This window comes from Telopea speciosissima, chromosome 11 (assembly GCF_018873765.1).
Source record: "Telopea speciosissima isolate NSW1024214 ecotype Mountain lineage chromosome 11, Tspe_v1, whole genome shotgun sequence".
NCBI classification, from domain to species: Eukaryota; Viridiplantae; Streptophyta; class Magnoliopsida; order Proteales; family Proteaceae; genus Telopea; species Telopea speciosissima.
In genome coordinates, this window is record NC_057926.1 from 39,445,562 (window position 1) to 39,452,391 (window position 6,830).

Sequence of the window (6,830 nt, forward strand, 5' to 3'; positions counted from 1 at the left end):
TTTTTTGTGTGCATAAATTAATGGAGAAACACAACTACAACCAAGTGTATAAAAACAAATCAAACCAGTTGCAAAAGAATACACTAATATTCAATGTAGAAAACCCTTCTCAAGTTCAAAGGGAAAACCATGGGACCTCGTCTAGGTGAAACTCTCACTATTGTAATAATGAGATTATAAATCTTCTCTCTAGTCAATGCTAGAAACTACCAAACATTAAGGATAATAAACTTCTGTAGATATGGTTTCAACGGTTAAATTATTAAAAAAAAAAAAAAAAGGACTTAGAAAATTTAGGTACTTTTTTTGTCTAAAGGTGCCTTTTTAGAATTCAAGTTTATTTTAAAGGTTGTGTCCTATTGTCGCTAAAATCTGAATGGATGACATACTATCAGGAGACTTGCACACCTTAAACCTGCAGGGAGTGAGCACAAGAGAGGGAAGGAGTCGGACTCCGTAGAGGACTCTCCAAGTCAATAAGAGTTTGGGATGTTAAGAGAGAAGTAGTGAATGAAATAGTTCCAGATGTTGTCTAGGGAGTTTAACTTGGCTTCACCTTCTTATTTATAGGAGAAGTTGTGGGTTAATCTGACTTCTTAACATGGTGATGGAGTGTACAAACCTCTCAGCATGGAAGTGAGAGAGGTGAAGTGTTTAGTCCTCGCAGCATTAATGAGGCATGCTCTGACCTCTTTGCATGAAGGTGGCGCGCCCAAGCCCCTATGCATGAGGTGGCGTGCCTAGATTCTTCTGCATGGAGTTGGAGTGTTCAGATTTCTCAGGTACACTGCAGTGTTGACCCAATGAGGTATTTTGAACATCAAGTTGACAAATGGACCAACCATGAGAAAGAGTAATAGAGAGCACTAATCAAATTGTGGTGGGCTTGCCCACAGGGTTGAAAGTTTCCATGTAGTCTAGGCCTTCTTTAGCAATGAGGCAAGCTTTTCAACTATGTTGTATGATTAACATTTGATTCAAAACACACATTTTTAACCCACAATGTTCATGAAAGGCTAAGGAGGTACCAAGGTCCATGATCCATTTTTGAGAAGGACAGTAAACTCATTGTCCATAACCTCTCGCCATTGTCCATAACCTCTTGCCCTGGGCTCTTTTTGCCTTACTTTCTGATATTAATTAAATTGCTTTTCAAATCTTTCCAACCTGTAAGTATTAAGAAAGTTAGTAGATGACATGTAAATTTAGCTCATAATTTTGCTACTTCAGACAGGACTTATATGCTTCTTATTCCAAGATTGAGAGTGTTTCATAATTAAAGTTTCTGTTTCCATAACAAAAAATTCCTAAGATGGTGATCGATATATATTAGTGATTGTTTGTCTTTCAGCATCAAATAATGCAGAGTTAGTAAACTCAAACAAGGTGCATTGCATGCTATAACCATAAGAAATAATAGGAAAAGAATTAAGGATTGTTTCAGTCAGGGCATGAGGCCATGAGCCATGCCACAGCATCTAAAAGCAACCCAACAGTCAAAGAAGCTAACAGTCAAACGAAATCATTGCCTTTTTTTTAATCTCAATAGATTTCCTTCTCATTCCATGAAAAGTTGGTTTTGATTCTTGTCCAAGGTGAGCATCAAGGCCAGCAAAAACCAAAACACCCTACCAGGAGGTCTTGGGCTGGTTTTCATCTTTCCTCCCTCTCCCATAGAATAGGATAAAGTAGGTCCTATCCCAAAAAAGAAACAGCAATAACCAAAACAAGCCAAACCATTGAATTTGTTTTATTTTTGTTTTGGAATGATGGGTGCATTTTATTTAATACTTGAGAGAAACATAAGGCCACCAATGGGCCGGGCCGGGCCGGGCCTAAGTGAATTGGTATGTGCCTAATGGGTCCTACTCTAGTGTATGAGTGCTAGATTGGGCCAGCCTAGTATGGAATAGGTTTAATGATAAATAAATTTTCAACCCACATAAAATCCTCCCGTGTGGTAAAAACCCATCTGCCAATGGAGGATTTACACCTTTAGTATGTGAAATGCATTTGAATTTTTTCTTTTCTTATGTGCTTCAAGGTGGAAAAAATAATTTTTTTTTACCACTTATGCGTAAATTAATGGAGAAACACAACTACAACCAAGTATATAAAAACAAATCAAACTAGTTGCAAAAGAATACACTAATATTCAATGTGGAAAACCCTTCTCAAGCTGAAAGCGAAAACCATGGGACCTCGTCTAGTTGAAAACTCTCACTATTGTAATAATGAGATTATAAATCTTCTCTCTAGTCAATGCTAGAAGTTAATTACCAAACATTAAGGATAATAAACTTCTGTAAATATAGTTTTAACGGTTAATTTTTTTTAAAAAAAAAAGGACTTAAAAAATGTAGGCACCTTTTTGTCTAAAGGTGCCTCTTTAGAATTCAAGTTTATTTTAAAAGTTGTCTTATTGTCACTGAAATCTGAATGGATGACGCACCATCGGGAGACTTGCACACCTTAAATCAGGGAGTGAGCACCATAGAGGGACGGAGTCGGACTCTCCAAGCCAAAAAAAGTTTGGGATGTTAAGAGAGAAGTAGTGAATGGAATAGTTCCAGATATTGTCTAGAGAGTTTAACTTAGGCTTCACCTTCTAATTATTTATAGGAGAAGTTGTGGGTTAATTTGACTTCTTAGCATGGTGATGGAGTGTACACACCTCTCAGCATGGAGGTGAAGTGTTTAGTCCTCGTAGCATTAATGAGGTGTGCTTTGACCTCTTTGCATGAAGGTGGCACGCACCCAAGCCCCTATGCATGAGGTGGCGTGCCTAGATTCTTCTGCAGGGAGTTGAAGTGTTCATACTTCACATGTAAACTGAAATGTTGACCCAATGAGGCATTTTGAACATCAAGTTGATGAATGGACCAACCATGAGAAAGAGTAACAATAGAGAGCACTAATCAAATTGTGGTGGGCTTGACCACGGGGCTGAAAGTTTCCATGTAGTCTAGGCCTTCTTTAGCAATGAGGCGAGCATTGTACCTTTCAACTGTGCTCTATGATTAACATTTGATTCGAAACACCCATTTTTAACCCACAACCTTCATGAAAGGCTAAGGAGGTACCAAGGTCCATGTTCCATTTTTGAGAAGGACAGTAAACTGATTGTCTATAGCCTCTCGGCATTTTTGGGGACCGATAGGCTAAGGTGAAGTTAGTATGTTCTTAGACCTGGCCCCGGGCTCTTTTCGCCTTACTTTCCGATATTAATTAAACTGCTTTTCAAATCTTTCCAACCTCTAAGTATTAAGAAAGTTAGTAGATGACATGTAAATTTAGCTCATAATTTTGCTACTGCTTTCTTATTTCAAGATTGAGAGTGTTTTATAATTAAAGTTTTTGTTTCCCTAACAAAAATTTCCCAAGATGGTGCTATGTATTGGTGATTGTTTGCCTTTCAGCTTCAAATTTTGCAGAGTTAGTAAACTCAAACAAGATGCATTCCATGCTATAACCATAAGAAATAAGAGGAAAAGAAATAAGGATTGTTTCAGTCATTGCATGAGGCCATGAGCCATGCCACAACATCTAAAAGCAACCCAACAGTCAAAGAAGCTAACAGTCAAACGAAATCATTGCCTTTTTTAATCTCAATAGATTTCCTTCTCATTCCATGAAAAGTTGGTTTTGATTCTTGTCCAAGGTGAGCACCAAGGCCAGCAAAAACCAAAACACCCTACCAGGAGGTCTTGGGCTGGTTTTCATCTTTCCTCCCTTTCCCATAGAATAGGATAAAGTAGGTCCTATCCCAAAAAAAAAAAAACATCAAAAACCAAAACAAGCCAAACCATGGAATTTGTTTTATTTTTGTATTGGATTGTTGGGTGAAGTTTATTTAAGACTTGAGAGAAACCTAAGACCACCAATGGGACGGGTCGGGCAAGGCGGGGCTGGGCCGGTCGTAAGTGAATGGATATGTGCCTAATGGGGTCCACTCTAGTGTATGCCAGTCTAGTATGAGATAGGTTAAAGAGCTTGATTTAATGCGTTCCGTCAGCTCTGGAGCTTTTGGCATATCAATCAAGTACCTAACATGAACCCGATCTTTTAAGACCATGTCTATCTCAAAATGTGCTAGGCCAGGCCGCCCATTGCCGTTTTGCCACTAATGCATTTATTAATTAAAATTTTGTTATACATACATACATATATACACACTACATGCATGACAATGGAATATTCACCTCTTGACGTGTACATTTGTGCATGGATCGATCCACAGGAATGGAGCTGACGTGAGGGGTTATTTCATTTGGTCAGTTCTTGACAACTTTGAGTGGCTAAATGGGTATACTTTACGATTTGGACTTTATTACGTTGACTACGATACATTAGAGAGAATACCAAAGCTATCTGCAATGTGGTAAAGGCAATTTCTCTACAAATAGAAATAATAATATTAATAATAATGATCAAATAGATCAATTTATGTATGATGCTGATGTAACTCTATATATTATTGCTTTTATCATTTGACAGATAGAATATATATATGTATGTATATCTCACATCTACGATTTTATATTATAGATGATGTGATCATGTGATTGGACTCCTCCTGTGTTATCATTAACTTCCTCCTCTTATTATAAATGGTCGAAACTAACCCTCACCATGGTGGCGGTTACCATGGTGAGGGATTCCTCCTCTACGAGTGAAGAGTAACTCAGTCCTTAGATTATACCTCGCACCTTGGTTAAATTACATTCATGACATCGAGTGGGTTTGGGGGTCGGACAGTTGGCCCAAGCCCATTCTAGCCCATTCCAATTGTACGTAACTTTAATTCGAGTTTGAGATTACCTGAGTCCGAGCCCAATCCCTGCAAAAATTTTCGGCCCATAGTGAGGCTTAGGTTTCCCTAGCTAGGTTCAGTCGCGCTCAGATCAGGTATTTTCCACGTTAAATAAATACATTGGAATCCGTTTGGGTGCAAAGGAAATGCAAGTATTTATTGAGAAAGTGAAATATATTTTACAACAAATATCATTTTCTGGTGTTTTTTTTTTTTGACCTTGGTTAAATTACATTCTTCTCATCTTCGAATGGATGTTATTAAATAGACTTAGATAATGAGCCTATGGAAAAATCATTTTTGATGTTTGATTACAAGGGAAATGCAGATATGTTTTTTAAAGAATGAAAAAAATTTCACATGAGTTGGAAATATTTCTTTTCACTTCCCTTTCCTCATTTCCTTGTAACCAAACGGAGCCATGGGGATTATGGAAATAAGGTCAGAACATAGACACCCACTTACATTGAGAAATTTGAGATGATACAAATATAATTTCATTTTTATTCACAATAACGAATGTGGACAACATTGTAAGCGTAAGACCATGTCACCATTATGTGTTATATGATGCACATAAAAGATGGTTTAGGTTTTTGCCGCTGAAATCTAAATGGATACATGTCACCGGGAGACCCGTACACCTTAAATCAAGAGATGAGCAAAAGAGAGGGACGGAGTTGGACTCTGAAGGGGACTTTCTAATGCTTAAGGCAGAATTTGAACAACAGGAAAAGAGTGTGGATGATAAGAGCAATGGTGAATGGAATAGTTTTGGATGTTATCTAGAGAATTTACCTTGACCCTCACTTTCTTATTTATAGAAGAAATTGTGTGTGGACTTTGAAGGGGACTTTCTGATGCTTTTCAGACTTTCTGATGCTTAAGGCAGAATTCGAACAACAGGAAAAGAGTTTGGATGATAAGAGCAGTGGTGAATGGAATAGTTTTGGATGTTGTCTAGAGACTTTACCTTGAGCCTCACCTTCTTATTTATAGAAGAAATGGTGTGTGAATCTGACTTCTTAGCATGGCAGTGGAGAATCTAGGCATGTTTGCTCGAGGGCGGTGCATTCAAACCTTTCGATTTGATCTTCATTTTGACAAGTTGAGTTCCTCTACATGTACATGTACGCTATATGTACAATCAAAAGATTATAAGTAAGCTGCGTTTGATAACAATTGTGTTCTCAAAATGTACTTTTGACTCATCATCACTTTTTGTCGATTCAACTCACAGTGACCAATTACAGAGAGTGGATTATGTTAGAATAAACACCAAACAAAATATGAACAAAAACGAAAAACAGAGCAAGACGACACAGAAATCTAACGTGGTTCACACGCACCAGTATAGTGTGCTACGTCTACGGGCGTAGGTGAAGTTGTTTCACTATGTAAATCGGAGAAAGTTATAATGGAGATCTCACAAGAACACCCAAAACGGCGTGGTTTCACCCTCTCAGAAATCCTAAATCGAAAACCCCAACGTTCTCACACCTTTTACAACAAAGCGGGTAAAGAATATAAATACTCCTCATCGAATCAGGTCGATCCATTAGGCCGGGTCCATTTGGGTTGCCACAAAAATTGTCCGAGCGGATCATTCTTCGAAATGGGTCTAAGACTTCGAGACATACATAACAGAGTGGCATTTCTTCTCAAATCACTACGCTAGTCCATAACACCTCTTATTTACATTCAATTAATAAGTAGGAACACCAATACCCTCATAAATTAGGCTTATTTTAAGGCATGTTCTTAAGTTAGAGTTTCCAAATGGACCTTTAAATGTATAACCGAATCCATGGTAAAATAGTATATAAGATAAGAGGTATTAATCAAAATAATAAAAACTGAAAAAACAAGAGAGAAAGGATTTGACCCTAGCTCTGATGACTTTAAGTCTTAAAAATTTTGCAAAAAAAAAAAAAGAAAAGACTTTAAGTCTTAAAAATTATACAATAGAGGATTAAGATGTAGAATTGTTCTGGTTTCATCGGTTCTAGTACCAATA